The sequence below is a fragment of the Bos mutus genome, chromosome 13 (genome assembly GCF_027580195.1).
Source record: "Bos mutus isolate GX-2022 chromosome 13, NWIPB_WYAK_1.1, whole genome shotgun sequence".
Lineage (NCBI taxonomy): Eukaryota > Metazoa > Chordata > Mammalia > Artiodactyla > Bovidae > Bos > Bos mutus.
This window is the reverse complement of record NC_091629.1, coordinates 9,750,476-9,771,894: the sequence shown is the minus strand read 5'-3', so window position 1 is coordinate 9,771,894 and position 21,419 is coordinate 9,750,476. Positions and strand designations below refer to the sequence as shown.

Genomic DNA, 21,419 nt, shown 5'->3' with positions numbered 1-21,419 from the left:
TTAGAGGCAGCAGGAGAAGGGGACGACAGAGGATGAGATTGCTGGATGGCATTACTGACTCGATAGACATGAGTTTGGGTGAACTCCGGGAGTTGGTGATGGACAGGGAGGCCTGGCATGCTGCAATTCATGGGGTCACAAAGAGTCGGACATGACTGAGCAACTGAACTGAACTGATTAACTCATAATTATACTGTAAAATACAAATGGACTTAGCTATCTGATGGCCGGGTCTCCTGTTTTCTTTTCCTATTGATGCTATTGATGCAACTGAGGTGTCATGAATAGTTGTCACCATGTGGACTAGCCACTTGTCTTTTAAGAAGACTTACTTCTCTCATCTGTAAGAATGTCATTTCTTCCCTCTATAGATTTTCAGATTTCTCCTTTAATTGATTTTGTAGAACAGGATTCTCTGTTACAGTCCCAGAAACTCTGGATTTTTCAATATTTTAGATGTAGACATACTGTTGTAATAACTGTCTTAGTAACTATGGTGTCATGAACCAAGATAAGGTTGTAGGACTGATAATATTGTTTCCTGCAGTTTCTTCACCTGTATAAATTTCAAGGTTGCATATACAACCAATTTCACTTTCACTAACCATTCTGATCAGAATTCATTCTATATATTTTTTAAGTTTTCTAGGATTATAAATTTTGAATCTGAGTCATCCTCTCTACTTTTTTGTACAAAATAATCCAAAACAAGTTTAACTTTTGAGATTCTGTCTGGAGGAAGTGCAGTTTCTGAGTTAAAGTGAAGAAATGTCATTATTTGTTTGAGCCTTCTTCTTATAATACTCTTTGGAAAGTTAGGTGTTTCAAATAAAGGACCAGTCAACCAATACTCTTTTCACTGTGACTTATTCTTCCTATCAAAATTATTAATTCAAGAAACTACTTTGGGCCACTATTGGTTATATTAGTCCATTTTAAAGCCTTATCATACTTTTTATATGATTTTTCATTCTGTTGGTGATAACAAGTTTGAGAAGTGACCAACTCGAAACAGTCATTATCAAAAATTCTGTTATTTCACTAACTTTGTGGGTTATTATATTCAATAGTTACACCTGACATAGCTATAAAGTCTTCTAATATTCATGAAATGTTGTCTTCAATCCACTCTTCTATAGAGGCAAAGAAGCATTCTCCAGCACATGAGTTTCATTTTCACTTTCCGTATCAGAATAAGTCACTAACTTTTTTTGTCTTTTTGTTAGTCTATTATTCACACTGTCTGAATCTGAACTATATTCTGAAGAACTATCATCTTTTGAAACACTAAAATATATGTTGTTTGGACGATCAGAGAAAATATCTTCATAAAATTCACTGAAAAATTCTTTACTCAAAATTTAACAATGCATCATTTTAAAACCTAAAAAAAAAAAAAAAAAGCTTTAGGGTAATAAACTTGTGTTTATAGTATACACAAGGTTGGAATAAAACCTAACAAAGCAAAATGTGAATGATAATGACAATCATAACCCTCATCCAGTTTCAAGCTCTAACAGCTCTTCATGTTGATGTTTATTGTATCCCTCTCTAAAATCATATTTGTATCTCCAGGCAACAGTGTGTTTAATGTGTCTTGGCATGTTTCTCCTTTGGTTTATCCTGTATGGGACCCTATGCACTTTCTGGACTTGGATAGCTATTTCCTTTATCATGTTAGCAAAGTTTTCAACTATAATCTCTTGAAATATTTTTTCAGATCTTTCTCTTCTTCTTCTGGGATTCTTAAAATTTGAATGTTAGTCTGTTTACTGCTCCAGAGGTCTCTAAGACTGTCTTCATTTCTTTTCATTCTTTTTTCTTTATTCTACTACTTGGCAGTTATCTAGCTCACTTTTTCATTTTTATACCTCAGTTATTCTGCTATGATTCTTTCCACTGTATTTTTCATTTCATTTATTCTGTTGTTCAACACTGTTTGTTCTTCAGTTCTTTGATGTCCATATTAAACATTTCTTGTATTTTCTCAATCTGTGCTTCCATTCTGTTTCCGAGATTTTGGGATCATCTTTACTCTCATTGCTCTGAATTCTTCTTTCAGGTAAATTACCTATATTTCCTCTAAATTTCTCTCATCTTATAGGTTTTTACCTTGCTCCTTCATCTGTAATGTAATTCTATCATTTCATTTATGTTGATGGGTGGGGCTGTGTTCCTCTTTGGCTTGAGGCATCCAGCTTTGGAGTCTGTGGGCAGTTGGGGGGAGTAAGGTCTTGGTGCCAAGATGAGGACCTCTGGGTGAGCTCACAATGATGAATATTCCCTGGAGTCCAAAGTTCTCTAGTAGTCCAGTGGCCCAGATTTTATGTTCCCACCACAAGGGCTTAGGTCCAACCCCTGGCCTGGGAAATCAGACCTTGCAAGCCACGGTGGCAAAAAAAGAAAAAAGTATAAATAATAATATTAAAAGTAAAATATAAAATAAAAGATGAAAAAAATTTAAAGATTAAAAAAAAAACAACTAAAAATTCCCAGGTGCCTCTATTAGTGCCCTTGCCCCTGCAGGCTGGCTGGGGTACAGGCATGTCCAGAAAGCCCAGCACAACTTGAAGAGGCTTTGAAGACATGCAGCATTCAGATCACCAGGACCCATGTGGCCCACAGGGGTTTTGAGGGAAGCAGTGCTTGGGTCCAGTAGGACCTGTGTGGATAGAGGAGGTGCTGAAGGGTTCAGGCCCAGGACCCACATGACCCTGAGGCTTTGGCAGGAGTGAGGATCAGGCCTGGGATACAAGTTTCGCTGGGGCCTGAGCAGGAGAGGAAGACCCTACCTTGAGAGGTAGGGGAGCCTGCACAGGCATGCGCTGCTCCCATTGCCCAAAGAGGCTGAGCCCAGGTGTGGAAGGGTCTTGCAATGGCTACCATGCCCTTTTGTGTGCCAGTTAACAATGGCACCTTGCTTCCACAGTGGCCAGGACCTCCCCTGCTAACCTTCCTGGCTGGTTGTGGAGGCCTTCCCTCCTGTTGCCTCAGCCTGTCTCCTCACCAACAGCTGTCCCTCCACTTGGCAAACCTCACTCTAGCACCTGGCCCGCCTCCTCACCAGGAGACACATAACTCAGGCTGGGATGTGCAGGGTTGCAGCACAGTGTACATAGGTCTTTCTCTATCTTGCCATCCACAGACCAGTTACTGCATTTCCCTCTGATTCTCTGAAGGTCCCTCTTAGTCCCCACTGATACCCTCAGCATGAGTGGGCTTTTCTGAGTGTGAGGACATTCTCTCCTCCTCCAGCTTCCCCTCAAGGGCACCAGTCCCATCCCACCTCAACTTCTACACCCCCATTCCTTTCCAATGTTCCATCTGGTTGCATGGCAATTTTTCTTGTCCCATTAGATGGCTGAGGTCCTCCACTAGTGTCCAGTAGGTGCTCTGTGAGAATTGTTAGGATGTATTCTTGATGTCGGAGAAGGCAATGGCACCCCACTCCGGTACTCTTGCCTGGAAAACCCCATGGATGGAGGAGCGTGGTAGGCTGCAGTCCATGGGGTCGCGAAGAGTCCGACACGACTGAGCGACTTCACTTTCACTTTTAACTTTCATGCACTGGAGAAGGAAATGGCAACCCACTCCAGTGTTCTTGCCTGGAGAATCCCAGCAATGGGGGAGCCTGGTAGGCTGCCGTCTATGGGGTCGCACAGAGTTGGACACGACTGAAGGGACTTAGCAGCATTCTTGATGTACTTGTGAGGAGATGGGAACTTCACAACCTTCTGCCATCTTTACTCTGTCCCACCCTTTCTTTGGGCTTCATTTGTGGCTCAGCTGGTAAAGGATCAGCCTGCAGTGTGAGAGACCTGGGTTTGATCCCTGGGTTGGGAAGATCCCCTGGAGAAGGGAAAGGCTATCCACTCCAGTATTCTGGCCAAGAGAATTCCAAGGATTGTATAGTCCATGAGGTCACAAAGAATTGGACACAACTGAGCAAATTTCACACACACACACACCCACACACACCCTTTATTTTTAATGACTATACAGAGTTATATTCCATTATATATATGTACCACATCTTTATCCATTCCTCCGTCAATGGATATTTAAGTTATTCACGTTTCTTGTCTATTGTAAACAGTGCTGCAATGGACACTAGAGTCTATAAATCATTTGGAAACACAATTTTCCCTGAATATATGCCCAGGAGTGAGACTGCTGGATCATTAATTCAGTTCAGTTCAGACACTGAGTCGTGTCTGACTCTTTGTGACCTCATGGACTGCAGCACACCAGGCCTCCCTGTCCAACACCAACTCCGGGAGTTTACTCAAACTCATGTCCATTGAGTCAGTGATGCCATCCAACCATCTTATCCTCTGTAGTCCCCTACTCCTCCTGCTTTCAGTCTTTCCCACCATTAGGGTCTTTTCCAACGAGTCAGCTCTTTGCATCATGTGGCCAAAGTACTGCAGTTTCAGCTTCAGCATCAGTCCTTCCAATGAATATTCAAGACTGACTTCCTTTAGGATGGCCTGGTTGGATCTCCTTGCAGTCCAAGGGACTCTCAAGAGTCTTCTCCAATAGCACAGTTCAAAATGATCAATTTTTCAGTGCTCGACTTTCTTTATAGTCCAACTCTCACATCCATACATGACTCCTGAAAAAACCATAGCTTTGAGTAGACAGACCTTTGTTGGCAAAGTAATGTCTCTGCTTTTTATTTATTTATATTATTATTATTTTTACTTTACAATATTGTATTGGTTTTGCCATACATCAACATGCATCCGCCATGGGTGTACACGTGTCCCCTATCCTGAACCCCCTCCCACCTTCCTCCCCATACCATCCCTCTGGATCATCTCAGTGCACCAGCCCCAAGCTTCCTGTATCCTGCATCGAACCTAGACTGGTGATTCATTTCTTATATGATATTATACATGTTTTAATGCCATTCTCCCAAATCATCCCCCCCCCCCGCCCCTCTCCCACAGAGTCCAAAAGACAGTTCTATACATCTGTGTCTCTTTTGCTGTCTGGCATACAGGGTTGTCGTTACCATCTTTCTAAAGTCCATATATATGCGTTAGTATACTGTATTGGTGTTTTTCTTTCTGTCTTACTTCACTCTGTATAATAGGCTCCAATTTCATCTGCCTCATTAGAACTGATTCAAATGTATTCTTTTTAATGGCTGAGTAATACTCCATTGTGTATATGTACCACAGCTTTCTTATCCACTCATCTGCTGATGAACATCTAGGTTGCTTCCATGTCCTGGCTATTATAAACAGTGCTGCAATGAACATTGGGGTACACGTGTCTCTTTCCCTTCTGGTTTCCTCAGTGTGTATGCCCAGCAGTGGGACTGCTGGGTCATATGGCAGTTCTAGTTCCAGTTTTTAAAGGAATCTCCACACTGTTCTCCATAGTGGCTGTACTAGTTTGCATTCCCACCAACAGTGTAAGAGGATTCCATTTTCTCCACATCCTCTCCAGTATTTATTGCTTGTAGACTTTTGGATAGCAGCCATTCTGACTGGTGTGAAATGGTACATAGACGTTTCTCCAAAGAAGACCTACAGATGGCTAACAAACACATGAAAAGATGCTCAACATCACTCATTATCAGAGAAATGCAAATCAAAACCACAATGAGGTACCATCTCTGCTTTTTAATATGCTGTCTGCTGCTGCTGAGTCACTTTAGTCGTGTCGCTTCAGTCTGTGCGACCCCATAGATGACAGCCCACCAGGCTCCCCCGTCCCTGGGAGTCTCCAGGCAAGAACACTGGAGTGGGTTGCCATTTCCTTTTTCAGTGCATCAAAGTGAAAAGTGAAAGCAAACCCACTCAGTCATGTCCGACTCGCAGTGACCCCAGGGACTGCAGCCTAAGGGGCTCCTCTGTCCATGGGATTTTCCAGGCAGGAGTACTGGAGTGGGTTGCTACTGCCTTCTCCAATATGCTGTCTAGGTTGGTCATAACTCTTCTTCCAAGGAGTAAGTGTCTTTTAATTTCATGGCTGCAGTCACCATCTGCAGTGATTTTGAGTCCCCCCGCCCAGAATAAAATCTGTCAGTTTCCACTGTTTCCCTATGTGCCATGAAGTGCTAGGACCAGATGCCATGATCTTAGTGTTCTGAATGTTGAGCTTTAAGCCAACATTTTCACTCTCCTCTTTCACTTTCATCAGGAGGCTCTTTAGTTCTTTGGTTTCTGCCATAAGGGTGGTATCATCTGCATATCTGAGGTTATTGATATTTCTCCCAGCAATCTTGATCCCAGCTTGTGCTTTATCCAGCCCAGCATTTCTCATGATGTTCTCTGCATATAAGTTAAATAAGCAGGTGACAATATATAGTCTTGTACTCCTTTCCCTATTTGGAACCAGTCTGTTATTCCATGTCCAATTCTAACAGTTGCTTCCTGATCTGCATACAGATTTCTCAAGCAGACCACTTGACCACAAGGAGGTCAAGTGGTCTGGTATTCCATTTCTTTAAGAATTTTCCACAGTTTCCTGTGATCCACACAAAGGCTTTGGCATAGTCAACAAAGCAGAAATAGATGTTTTTTTCTGGAACTCTATTCCTTTTTCAATGATCTAGCGGATATTGGCAACGGGATCTCTGGTTCCTCTGCCTTTTCTAAATCCAGCTTGAACATCTGGAAGTTCACGGTTCATGTACTGTTGAAGCCTAGATTGGAGAATTTTGAGCATTACTTTACTAGCATGTGAGATGAGTGCAATTGTGTGGTAGTTTGAGCATTCTTTGGCATTGCCTTTCTTTGGGATTGGAATGAAAACTGGCCTTTTCCAGTCCTGTGGCCACTGCTGAGTTTTCCAAATTTGCTGGCATATTGAGTGCAGCACTTTCACAGAATCATCTTTTAGGATTTGAAATAGCTCACCTGGAATTCCATCACTTCCACTAACTTTGTTCATAATGATGCTTCCTAAGGCCCAGCTGACTTTGCATTCCAGGATGTTGGCTCTAGGTGAGTGATCATACCATGATTATCTGGATCGTAAAGATCTTTTTTGTGTAGTTCTTCTGTGTATTCTTGCCATCTCTTCTCAGTATCTTCTGCTTCTGTTAGGTCCATACCATTTCTGTCCTTTATTGTGCCCATCTTTGCATGAAATAATCCCTTGGTATCTAAATTTCTTGACGAGATCTCTAGTCTTTCCCATTCTATTGTTTTCCTCTATTTCTTTACACTGATCACTGAGAAAGGCTTTCTTATCTCTCCTTGCTATTCTTTGGAACTCTACATTCAAATGGGTATATCTTTCCTTTTCTCCTTTGCTTTTCACTTCTCTTCTCTTCACAGCTATTTGTAAGGCCTCCTCAAACAGCCATTTTGCTTTCTTGCATTTCTTTTTCTTGGGGATGGCCTTGATCCCTGTCTCCTGTACAGTGTCACAAACCTCCATCCATATTTCTTCAGGCACTCTATCAGATCTAATCCCTTGAATCTATTTCTCACTTCCACTGTATTGATTTACGTCATACCTGAATGGGCTAGTTATTTTCCCTACTTTCTTCAATTTAAGTCTGAATTTGGCAATAAGTAGTTCATGATCTGAGCCACAGTCAGCTCCTGGTCTTATTTTACATGACTGTATAGAGCTTCTCCATCTTTGGCTGCAAAGAATATAATCAATCTGATTTCGGTTTTGACCATCTGGTGATGTCCATGTGTAGAGTCTTCTCTTGTGTTGTTGGAAGAGGGTGTTTGCTATGACCAGTGCGTTCTCTTGGCGAAACTCTATTAGCCTTTGCCCTGCTTCATTCTGTACTCCAAGGCCAAATGCCTGTTACTCCAGGTATTTTTTAACTGCCTACTTTCACATTCTAGTCCCCTATAATGAAAATGACATCTTTTTTGGGTGTTAGTTCTAGAAGATCTTGTAGGTCTTTATAGAACCTACTTCAGCTTCTTCATTACTGGTCGGGGCATATACTTGGACTACTGTGATATTGAATGGTTTGACTCATTTCATTCAAAAATGAACATAGATCATTCTGTCATTTTTGAGATTGCATCCAAGTACTGCATTTTGGATTCTTTTGTTGCCTATTAGGGCTGCACCATTTCTTCTAAGGGACTCTTGCCTACAGTAGTAGATATACTGGTAATCTAAGTTAAATTCAACCATTTCAGTCCACTTTACTTCGCTGATTCCTAAAATGTTGATGACGTTCACTCTTGCCATCTCCTGTTTGACCACTTTCAATTTACCTTGATTCATGGACCTAACATTCCAGGTTTCTATGCAATATTGCTCTTTATAGCATTGGACTTTGCTTCTATCACCAGTCAGATCCACAACTGGATCTTGTTTTTGCTTTGGCTCTGTGTCTTCATTCTTTCTGGAGTTATTTCTCCACTGATCTCCAGTAGCATATTGGGCACCTACCGACCTGGGGAGTTCACCTTTCAGTGTCCTTTTTGCCTTTTCATACTGTTCATGGGTTCTCAAAGCAAGAATACTGAAGTGTTTTGCTATTCCCTTCTTCAGTGGACCACATTTTGTCAGAACTCTCCACCATGACACATTTGTCTTTGGTGGCCCTACATGGCATGGCTCATTGTCTCATGACTCATATGCTGGATCATATGGTAGCTCTATTTTTAGGTTTTTTTTTTTTTAAAGAAACATCCATACTTACAAATTTATATCCCCACCAAGGGTATAACAGGGTTCCCTCTCCTCAAAACCCTCACCAGCATTTGTTATTCATAGACTTTTTGATGGTAGGCATTTTCATTGGTGTGAGATGATATCCCCCTGTAGTTTTGATATGCATTTCTCTAATAAGTAACAATGTTGAACATCTTTTCATGTGCCTCTTTGCCATATATATGCCTTCTTTGGAAAAATGTCTATTTAAATCTTCTGCCCATTTTTGATTGGGTTGTTATTTTTGATATTCAGCTGCATGAGCTGTTTTTGAATTCTGGACAATAATCCTTTTTTGGTTGCTTCATTTAGAAACATGCTCTCCCATTCTATGGGTTCTCTTTTTAACTTATTTATGGTTTCCTTTGCTGTGCTAAAGCTTTTGAGTTTACTTAGGTCTCATTTTTTGTCTTTATATCCACTCCTCTAGGATACAGAGCAAAAAGACACTGCTGTAATTTATATCCAGAGAGGGCAATCGCACCCCACTCCAGTAGTCTTGCCTGGAACATCCCATGGACAGAGGAGCCTGGTAGGTTGCAGTCCATGGGATCGAGAAGAGTTGGACACGACTGCATGACTTCACTTTCACTTTTCACTTTCCTGCATTGGAGAAGGAAATGGCAACCCACTCCATTCTCCAGGCAACCCACTTGCCTGGAGAATCCCAGGGATGGGGGAACCTGGTGGGCTGCCGTCTATGGGGTCACACAGAGTTGGACACGACTGAAGCGACCTAGCAGCAGCAGCAGCAGCAGCAATTTATATCAGAGTATTATGCCTACGTTTTCCTCTAAGATTTTTATAGTATCAGGTCTCACAGTGAGGTCTTACAGTTAACACAGCGAGTTTACTTTTGTGTAGTGTTAAAGAATGTTCTAATTTCGTTGCTTTACATGCAGCTGTCCAGTTTACCAACACCATTTATTGAAGAGACTGTCTTTTCTCCATTGCATAGTTTTGCCTCACTTGTCATAAATTTATTGACCATATGTGCTTGGGTTTATCTCCGGGCTTTCTATCTTGTTCCATTGCTCATCTGTGTCAGTACCATACAGTTTTGATGACTATAGTACAGTCTGAAGTATAGGAAGCCTAATTCCCCCAGCTGTTTTTCTTTCTTAAGACTGTTTTGGCTATTATGGGTCTTTTGTTTCTCCATACAAATTTTAATATTTTCCTTATTGTTCTGTGGAAAATATCATTGGTAATTTGAAAGGAATTGCATTTAATCTGTAGATTAACTTGGGAAGTATGGTTATTTTGACAATATTGATTCTTTCAATCTAACAACATAGTATATCTTTCCATCTGTGTCATCTTTTGATTTCGTTCATCAGTGTCTTAGAGTTTTCTGCATACAGGTCTTTTGCCTTCGTAGGTAGGTTTATTTCTAGGTATTTTATTCTTTGATACAATGGTGAATGGAATTGTTTTTAAATTTTCTCTAATCTGTTAGTGTACAGAAATGCAACAGATTTCTGTGTATTAATTTTTTAAGCTGAAACTTGACCAAATTCATTGATGGCCTCTAGTAGTTTTCTGGAGAAGGCAATGGCACCCCACTCCAGTACTCTTGCCTAGAAAATCCCATGGATGGAGGAGCCTGGAAGGCTGCAGTCCATGGGATTGCTAAGACTAGGGCACGACAGAGCGACTTCACTTTCACTTTTCACTTTCATGCATTGGAGAAAGAAATGGCAACCCACTCCAGTGTTCTTGCCTGGAGAATCCCAGGGATGGGGGAGCCTGGTGGGCTGCCGTCTATGGGGTTGCACAGAGTTGGACACAACTGAAGTGACTTAGCAGCCGCAGCAGTAGTTTTCTGGTAGCATCTTAAGGATTTTTTTTATGTATATCATCATGTCATCTGCAAACGACAATTTTCTTTCCCAATTTGGATTCCTTTTCTTTTTTTCTGATTGCTGTGGCTAGGACTTCCAACCCTATGCTAGATAATAGTGGTGAATGTCTTATTCTTGATCTTAGAGAAGAAAGAAAAAGCTTTCAGCTTTTCACCATTTAATATGACACTTGCTGTAGGTTTTTCATAGATGGTCTTTATTATGTTGAAGTATATTCCCTCTATGCCCAGGTTCTGGATAGTTTTTATCATAAATGGTTGTTGAATTTTATCAAAAGACATTTCTCCATCTTTTATATGATCATGTGATTTTTATTTAATTTGTTCACCTGGTATATCACACTGACAGATACTGAAAAATCCTTCCATCCTTGGGATAAATTGCACCTGATTATGATTATGATCCTTTTTTAACATATTGTTGAATTCTGCTTAGTTGCTCAGTCGTGTCTGACTTTGCGACCCCATGCACCCCACCAAGAACCCTTGTCCATAGGGATTCTCCAGGCAGGAATACTAAAGTGGGTTGCCATGCCCTCCGCCAGGGGATCTTCCCAACCCAGGGATCGAACCCAGGTCACCTGCATTGCAGGTGGATTCTTTACCATTTGAGGCACCAGGAAAGCCCATATTATTGATTTTGGTTTGCTAGTATTTTGTTGAGGATGATGAACATCTGTATTCATTAGTGATATTGGCTTATAAACTTTTTTGTGGTATCTTTGCCTGGCTTTGGTACCAGTATAATGTTGGCCTCACAGAATGAGTTTGGGAATATTCCTTCCTCTACATTAAAAAAAAAAAAGTTTCAGAAGGACAGGTATTAACTCTTCTCCAAATGTTTGATCAAATTTGCCTGTGAGGCCATCTGGTCCTGGAATTTCATTTCTTGGAAGTTTTAAAATCAGTTTCTATTTCAGTACTTGTGATTGCTCTGTTAATATCTTCTCTTTCTTCCTGGTTCAGTCTTGGGAGATTGTATCTCTCAAAGAATTTGTCCATTTTATTGGTATGTAGGTGCTTAATATTAGTGTTTTATAGGTGTTTATTTCAGCAGTGTCCACTGAAATTTGTCCTTTCTCATTTCTGATTTGACTGACTTGAGCTATTTTTTCTTGAAAAAGCTTTATCAATTTTATTTTTTCAAAGAACCAGCTTTTAGTTTCATTCATCTTTTCTATTGTTTTCTTCATCTGTTTTTCATTTATTTCTGCTAAGATCTTTAAGATTTCTTTCCTTCTACTAGCTGTGGATTTTGTTCTCTTTTCTCCAGTTCCTTTAGGTGTCAGGTTGGGTTGTTTGAGATTTTTCTTTGTCCTGAGGTAAGACTATTACTATAAACCTCCCTGTTAGAACTGCTTCTGCTGCATCCCATGGGTTTTGGATCACCATGCTTCTATTTTCATTTGTCTCCAGGTATTTTATTTCCTCTTTGTTTTTCTCAGCGATCCACTGGTTGTTTAGTAGCACATTGTTTAGCTTGCACACATTTAGGTTTTTTTTTTTTTTTAACAGCTTTTTTTTTTTTTTCCTTCTAATCTCATAGTGTTGTGGTCAGAAAATATGCTTGATATGCTTTCAATTTTCTTAAATTTAGTGAGGCTAACTTTGTGACCCAGCATGTGAACAGGCCTGGGAAATGTTCCATGTGCACTTGAAAATGTATATTCTCCTGCTGTCAGATGGAATGTTCTATAAATATCAAGTCTATCTGCTTATAATGGGTGTGTTAAGGCCTGTGTTTCTTCTTGATTTTCTGTCCAGATCTGTCCATTGATGAAACTGGGGTTTAAGGTCCCCCACTGTTACTGTATTACTGTCAGTTTCTTTTATGAATATTAGCACTTGCCTTATATATTGAGGTGCTACTATGTTGGGTGTATATATTTACAATAGTTATATTTTCTTGGACATTATGTAGTGTCCTTCTTTGTCTCTTGTAACAGTCTTTAAAATCTGTTTTGTCTTAGTATTCCTACTCCAGCTTTCCTCTGAATTCCATTTGCACGGAATATGTTTGTCCATCCTCTCACTTTCAGTCCGTTTGTATCCCTAGATCTGGAGTGGGAGGTCTCTTATAGAGAGCATACATACAGGTCTTGCTTTTTAATCCATTAACCAGTTATGCCCTTTGCTTGAAACATTTAATCTGTATACATTTAAGGTTAAGTATTGATAGAAACATATATATCACCATTTGCTTAATTGTTCTGGGTGTTAGGGAAGTCCTCAAATATTGATAATCTTTCATTCCTTTACCATTTTTATTACCACCTTTCTGAACTTGGGGCTTAGCAGACCAGAAAGGCCTGTTTCATTGTTTCTTCTTTCAGGGGATTTCTCCTGTCCTTTTAGTTGGAAATCGTTCCTCCACTTTCACTTTTTCTCAAATTTCTCTGTCTCTGTAAATTCAGGAGAAACAGTTACTGTGGTCCTGAAGGGCTGTTTTTATGTGTGACCATCCCTGTGCAAACTGTGTGAATCCAATATTTTGGGTGCAAGGGCTATTTGCAAGTCATGACAGGCATACATCCAAAGGGTGTGCTGGCTGTCATCCTTTTGATAGGGGGTGTGGCTGGTGTTGTGGTGACAAGAGCCTTGTCTGGAAGTTGTGTCAGACCTCTTTGCTGTGTGGCTGTCACAGACCTGTCAGGGATGGGTCTGCTTCCCAGTTGTTTGAGTAGAGGCCCTGAGGGTCAGGTTTGATAAGGGTCTGTTGCTCATGTGTGTGTTCTGTCCCCAAGAAGGTGAGCACTAATGCATGTGAGGCCTGTGTGGTCACAGAGAACCTATGCACCGAATGACCATGCAGGGGTCCTCGGTTCTACCCAGAAACAGCCCAAATGCTGCATCCCTTTCTCCATTTTGTTCCTACCAGACTTAATGCCAGGCTGGTGCTAGGGCCTGCGGTGTGGCTATGGGGATTGAGGTGGCTGTGCTGCCTCTTGGAAATATGGTTGCCTATATGGCAGTACTCTCCCAGGACCTGTCTGCTCAGATCCAGCTCCAAGCTGTGGTGTGAAGTAGACTGGAATACTCCATTTGGAAAGGAATCCCAGCATGCTTCACCCTAGGGGCTCTCTGCAGGTACATGGGATTCTGTGATACAGCCCACCACCCAGTGTGTTCACCAACAAAGTGGCCGCTGCTGGACCCACTCCCTGGTTGGAACACTGATAATGGGCTTACATACCAGCCACACCCACACCACGTGCTCACTCACAAAGAAGGCAACCAGAGTTGCTCCCCGCTGACAGCATAACTACAGTGAGGCTCCTATGACAGAGCCACGCCACCTCATGCATGTGCTAACAATGGCAGCCCAAACCACACTCCAGACCCTACAGGCTGCCTGCACAGCTACACCAAGTCCTCTCTCAGAGTCCTTCAACTGAATCCTGAGGTCCACTGAAGCCTGAGTTTCAGTGCTTAGCTTCTGCACATAACTAGCAGCCCTACCCAGCATTCGTTTCAGAGTAGACAGTGCAGCAAAGTGGCAGCTGTCAGCACCTGTCTCTCTCTGTCCTGACTGCTAGCAAGTCAGCATGCGCACACTCCTCCCAGAGAGTAGAGACCAGACCCCTTCAGCTCCCTATCTGTTCCCAGAGACCTCCCGGCTGCGGAAGGGTTCTCAGGGCCAAGGAACCTTTCCTTTTTCACGATTCCCTTCCAGGTTTGTCAGTCCTATCCTTATGCCTTGCATTTTCTTGTCCTACCTGGTTACATGGGGATCTTTCTTGAAGCTTCGTTTGCTTAAGAGGTCTTCTGCAACACCTGTTTCACATGTAGGCGTATTTCTGGTGTGTTTGTGGGAGGAGGTGAGCTCCATATCCTTCTCTTCTGCTATCTTGATCTCTGCCTCACTTTAAAAGTTTTTTAAAAAAAGAGAACCTTTACTTTCATTAAATTGTATCCATGTTTTAAACATAAAAGACATTTATTCCAATATAATAGAAAAATAATTACTATAATTAGTATCATGACAATAATAGATTGAATGTCTACTATATGCAGATGCTTAATATACATCTATACCTAATCTTCACAATAATCTCAAGTGATTAGTATTTTAATACATATTTTATACATGAAAAAAAACTTTCTAAGTATATAAGTAACTAGTTCAGGGATATGTAGCTTATTAATGATAGAGCCAAGTTTTTAATCCAGTGTTAATACACAAACACATTTTCCACTGTGCCATGCTGTCAAGCATTTCTAAGGTTGACAAGTCTCCTCCACTCTCTCACACACCAAAAATGAGAGAAAAAGCACACAGGTTCTAAAACTTCCAAATATTTGAAATTCATACAAGTCAACTTACTCGAGCTTCTCTTGCTCTACCATGAGGTCTGCAATGCTTGTGGGTCCCTTTAGGTGTCACTAACAGGCCTAAAGCAGAAGCAGAGAAAATGCACATAGGAACAATAAAAGTGATATTAACAGAAGAAAAGAGAAAGAAAAGGAGACATGAAGGGAAAGGACACTTTTGGTCAGGAGTGGGAACATCACCACCAATTGGCTACCAGACACCACCATTTGTGGGTTCACTTTAACAGTTAATGTATTTCTGATAATGTGTGAAAGTCTCATGTATAGCAGTCAGATATTAGACAAATATAGGAAGAGTTCTTCTGCTCATAGTTTAAAGAATAAAAAAGCTATTTTTTTCTGTTATACCTAATCATCAATGATTAAATTCCAACATTTCATACATGTTCTTAAACTTTTTTTGACAAATGAATAGATTTATTCAAATATTTTCCAATGTTATTAGAAATACATTAGGTTTATGAGAGTCATATTTCTTGTCCTCTTTGGAGTGTTGATCATAAAATGATAAGGACAAATTGTAGTAAGATATTAAAATAATTACAAAAACTGGTAGATTCAAGTGATGTTACTGAATTAAAGCTTGAGAAAGTTCTTTTTGTCACAGCTTGAAATGTTTGTCAGCTAATCATAAAGGTTTAAATTCAGAGCAGTGAAAGTTTTTTAGGGACACTGATGGATAATTTGTGAAAATGAAACTGCCATGGAAGCTGAACACAAACAGAAGTGCCTTTAATTACTTACGTTTTGTCTCCTTGGTTCAATCTCTCCGAGGCTATCCAATATTTCTTTAATTACACTTCATCAAGGACAGAATTGCTCTTTCAAACCTGAAGAGGTCAAAAGTTCACTCATTCTTTCTTCTCTACATTCACTGGCTTTTCCCTTGAAGTACTAACAGACTAAATGTTCTCTTCTATGCAACACGGAGGAACATATGAATGAACAGTTCGTCTTCCCTCAAGGAAGACAAACTCTGAACTCCATGAGAATGCAAAGACTTGGTTATTCACTGCTGAATCCCATTAAGTGGAGCACCAGCTGTTACTTTATCAGTAGGCATTCAACATACATTTGTGATTGGATGACTATATCTAAAGCTGGGAAAGTTCATTAACCCAGGAAGGAAGGGACTAGGGGAAACTTTAGCAGTTATATAGTCTATGAAAAACTAGCAAGGGTATTTCATTTAATAAGTGATGGTTAATAATATTTTCATTTATAATTCCCACTACATTATTTTCTCAACATTAAGTACTTAAGATGAATCCAGCCAAATTTAGGCTTTATAAAAATATAGGAAAAATTACATTAAATATCTCTTAATCTTTGCAAAGTATGCTGTTTACACAATAAATGGTGTCTATAATTATTATTACTAAGTAGTTTATATTTAGACTTTTGAGGATGCCTCATGTTAATAAAACTGTAAGTACAAATACCTCTCAAGACTTACCTGGGAAAATAAAAGATAAAGGAATCAAAGTGAATTTTAAATTGTACCATAGCATTCTAAATTTCACAATATTTAATATATTAGTCTTGGTTCTTATAAATAAACAGCTTAGTGAACATCTCTCAATGTCCTAAGTCATTTATTCTTTAGGATAAACTAAGGTTATTAAATATTTCGTTTTTTAACACACGTATACCTTATCTCTAGAGCTCTTTGGAGGCGATTCCCTAGTGGTGCCTTTTCCTGAAGCTATTATCCAATAAAAAAGAAGATTAATCAGCATATTCAGTTTGCTGCTCACTTTTTCTGAAGTAAGCTAAATAGTATCTCTAAGGCAGGCAAAATCCTGGAAAGGAACTACCCAAAAGCGCACAGCAATGGCAAGTATACTCAGAAACCTGTTTGTGGTACCTTTTTTTCCCCGGTATACACGTTCTAAGATTTTTTTAATTGGAGGGTAATTACTTTACAATATTGTGATGGTTTTCGCTATACAGCAACATTTATTATTGTTGTTGTTTTTGTTTTGCTTTTGGTGTAAATAATAACCAAAGTGTGAATCAGTATGGAAGAAACTTTTGCTGTAAGAACAAGTGAAAACTTGAATCTGTCTATATAACAGCTGCATGAGAGGCCATGTCTGTCTATACAGTATAGTATACTACCTGCACCAGTTGGGGGTGGGGCAGTATATAGCAGAAACACAATTGCTTTATGTATCTTGCTTGATACTTACCAAAGTCTGGTTTAGAATATAAATTGCTTATTTCTGAGATTTCATTTCTGAATTGTAAGCTTCTTGAGGTTACGAGTGCCTGATTTATTTTTTCTCTGTTGTTCCTAGTCCACATCTTACGTATTTTAAGAGCTGCTCTAAAATATTAGGTGTAACTAGTTAACTTCAGATTTAATGCTTATACACTACAAATTATACACTATAAATTATTTAATGACACTGAAATAAACCATTTAAACACTCAAAAGCAATTCATATTTTTGTTATGGAATACCCTGAATATAGTTAAGCCAAAATAAATAAAACTTTTATACAGCCCACAAATGAGGCATATTTGTTCATTGGATAATACTGAGCACCACCAGGAGCTAGGCAAATCTTGCTCCAGGTGTGGGTAAGATGCCTGAAGTTTTAGAAAGCTACTGACTTTACAAAGCCTATGTTCTACAGACAGATAACAAACAAAATTACTAACACTAAAGTCCTAAAGTGGCAAGAACTTGATGTGCATGAAGATTCTGTGCCTGGAAAAGGTGAGCAAAGGGTGAAATGGTACACACAGATACTCCTGAAGGCCACTGTTAAGAAGCTGAGTTTTTTATGTTTTTAATTATTTTTACAATATTGTATTGGTTTTGCCATACATTGATGTGAATCCACTACAGGTGTACACGTGTTCCCCATCCTGAACCCCCTCTCCCACCTCCCTCCTCCCTCCCCATATCTTCCCTCTGGGTCATCCCAGTGCACCAGCCCTGAGCATCCTGTATCATGCATCAAACCTGGACTGGTGATTCGTTTCACATATGATAGTATACATGTTTCAATGCCATTCTCCCAAATCATCCCACCCTCGCCCTCTCCCACAGAGTCCAAAAGACTGTTCTATACATCTGTGTCTCTTTTGCTGTCTCACATACAGGGTTATTGTTACCATCTTTCTAAATTCCATATATATGAGTTAGTATACTGTATTGGTGTTTTTCTTTCTGGCTTACTTCACTCTGCATAACAGGCTCCAGTTTCATCCACCTCATTAGAACTGATTCAAATGTATTCTTTTTAATGGCTGAGTAATACTCCATTGTGTGTATGTACCACAGCTTTCTTACCCATTCATCTGCTGATGGACATCTAGGTTGCTTCCATGTCCTGGCTGGTATACATAGAAAACCCTAAAGAGTCCACCAGAAAATTAACTAGAGCTAATCAATGAATATAGTAAAGTTGCAGGATATAAAATCAACACACAGAAATCCCTTGCATTCCTATACATTAATAATGAGAAAATAGAAATTAAGGAAACAATTCCATTCACCATTGTAATGAAAAGAATAAAATATTTAGGAATATATCTACCTAAAGAAACTAAAGACCTATATATTATAGAAAACTATATAACACTGGTGAAAGAAATCAAAGAGGACACTAATATACCATGTTCATGGATCAGAAGAATCAATATAGTGAAAATAAGTATACTACCCAAAGCAATCTATAGATTCAATACAATTCCTATCAAGCTACCAACGGTATTTTTCACAGAGCTAGAACAAATAATTTCACAATTTGCATGGAAATACAAAAAACCTCAAATAGCCAAAGCAATCTTGAGAAAGAAGAATGGAACTGGAAGAATCAATCTGCCTGACTTCAGGCTCTACTACAAAGCCACAGTCATCAAGACAGTATGGTACTGGCACAAAGACAGAAATATAGATCAATGGAACAAAATAGAAAGCCCAGAGATAAATCCACGCAGGCACCCCACTCTAGTACTGTTGCCTGGAAAATCCCATGGATGGAGGAGCCTGGAAGGCTGCAGTCCATGGGGTCGCTGAGGGTCAGACATGACTGAGCAACTTCACTTTCACTTTTCACTTTAATGCATTGGAGAAGAAAATGGCAACCCACTCCAGTGTTCTTGCCTGGAGAATCCCAGGCACGGGGGAGCCTGGTGGGCTGCCATCTATGGGGTCGCACAGAGTCGGACACGACTGAAGTGACTTAGCAGCATGGACACCTTATCTTTGACAAACGAGGCAAGAATATACAATAGAGAAAAGACAATCTCTTTAACAAGTGGTGCTGGGAAAACTGGTCAACCACTTGTAAAAGAATGAAACTAGAACACTCTCTAACACCATACACAAAAATAAACTCAAAATGGATTGAAGATCTAAACATAAGACCAGAAACTATAAAACTCCTAGAGAAGAACATAGGCAAAACACTCTCTGACATACATCACAGCAGGATCCTCTATGACCCACCTCCCAGAATATTGGAAATAAAAGCAAAAATAAACAAATGGGACCTAATTAAAATTAAAAGCTTCTGCACAACAATGGAAATTATAAGCAAGGTGAAAAGACAGCCTTCAGAATGAGAGAAAATAATAGCAAATGAAGCAACTGACAAAGAATTAATCTCAAAAATATACAAGCAACTCCTGCAACTCAATTCCAGAAAAATAAATGACCCAATCAAAAAATGGGTCAAAGAACTAAACAGACATTTCTCCAAAGAAGACATACAGATGGCTAGCAAACACATGAAAAGATGCTCAACATCACTCATTATCAGAGAAATGCAAATCAAAACCACAATGAGGTACCATTCCATACCAGTCAGAATGGCTGCTATCCAAAAGTCTACAAGCAATAAATGCTGGAGAGGGTGTGGAGAAAAGGGAAGCCTCTTACACTGTTGGTGGGAATGCAAACCAGTACAGCCACTATGGAGAACAGTGTCGAGATTCCTTAAAAACCTGGAAATAGAACTGCCGTATGACCCAGCAATCCCACTGCTGTGCATACACACCAAGGCAACCAGAATTGAGAGAGACACGTGTACCCCAATGTTCATTGCAGCACTGTTTATAAGAAGCTGAGTTTTAAAACTCTATGTACAATAGGAAGCCACTGAAAACTCTTAAATAAAGCCACATGGGCTTCCTACCTAAGAAAAAAACAAATATACATTAAGGTAAAACCAAAGAAAACCACACTGGCTGCTGTAAAGAAGATGGGTGACGAAAACTGAAAGGAGAGAGACTTGATATGAGGTCACTGCAATAATACAGCTACATACAGCTACCAGGAGATGACGATAGCTTTTTTAAAGGGACAGCAGAGGAGAAGAAAAGAAAGTGATAGTTTTGTTTCCAAAGTACATTTTGAACCTAAGAGGACTAGCTGACAGATTAGATGTAGGGAAGAATTAAGGACTCTAGATTTTTTTATTTGAATCACTAGAGAAACAATAGTTCTGTTACTTTGATGGCAAGAATGGAAGGAGAAAGTGTGAGAGAGACCTCTACCCGCCACAGAGTTTCAATTCTCTCCTTCTTTGTTAACAACAGGGTTTATATTAAAGATGGAAATGGGTCCAGCTGAAATACATTTTTGCTTTCCTTTCCTTAATTCTAGGTGTGTGCCCACTGGCTGGGTTCTGGCTAACAGAACATAATTGGAAATAACATGGGAGATTTCTGGAAAGGTTGTTTCAAGCTAAGTGATGTTCCCTTTTCACATTTTTATCTTTTCCTGTCTTCCTTCTGAAACCTGAACATGATGGGTGGTATGTCAATACCACCATCAATAATGAAATGATTTGAAACACAGAAGCACCTGCCAAGATAGTGAATCAGAAACAAAAACATACCTGATGAACAAGGAGCCTTCATAGCAGCTCTGAATGAAGACCTTCAGACCTCTTTCACATAAGAGAAATAAAATTTATATTTTAAGTCACTTTTATTGATAGTTTCATTTGCAGCTGAATTCAGTCTCCACTGATACCAACTTGTTTGAGGAGAGTTGTGGAAAATCAAGAACTATTTCTGAAACATTAATGTGAGGTGTCTTAGATATCCAAATGAAATGTCTAATAAACAACAGAATACAGAAATCTTGTCCTAAAGAGACCAGCACTGGGAGATATCCATTTGGGAGCTATTGGTGAGTTAAAGCCATGGGACTGATAACGTTTGCATAGACAGAAAAGAAAAAACAAGTCCAGTGAGGTAGTAAGAAAATTCAAAGATTTTGGTTTCATAGCAGCAAAGAAAGGAAATAATACCAATATAAGGAGTCAATGGCAACCCACTCCAGTACTCTTGCCTGGAAAATCCCATGGATGGAGGAGCCTGGTGGGCTACAATTCATGGAGTTGCGAAGAGTTGGACACTACTGAGCGACTTCACTTTCACTTTTCACTTTCCTGCATTGGAGAAGAAAATGGTAACCCACTCCAGTGTTCTTGCCTGGAAAATCCCAGGAACGGCAGAGCCTGGTGGGCTGCCGTCTATGGGGTCGCATAGAGTTGGACACGACTGAAGTGACTTAGCGGCAGCAGGGAGTTTTCAATTGTTCTGAATG

At 39.8% G+C, this 21,419-nt stretch overlaps 1 long non-coding RNA gene across 1 annotated transcript; it reads right to left on the bottom strand.

The window, feature by feature from the left end:
• Positions 1–5,053: 5,053 nt before the first annotated feature.
• Positions 5,054–15,818, bottom strand: LOC138990502 (uncharacterized). The gene is made up of 4 exons (XR_011466643.1): positions 15,590–15,818; positions 14,838–14,905; positions 14,230–14,376; positions 5,054–5,547 (listed from the first exon to the last, which is right to left on the bottom strand). It is a non-coding gene; the product is annotated as an uncharacterized lncRNA (long non-coding RNA).
• Positions 15,819–21,419: the final 5,601 nt, after the last annotated feature.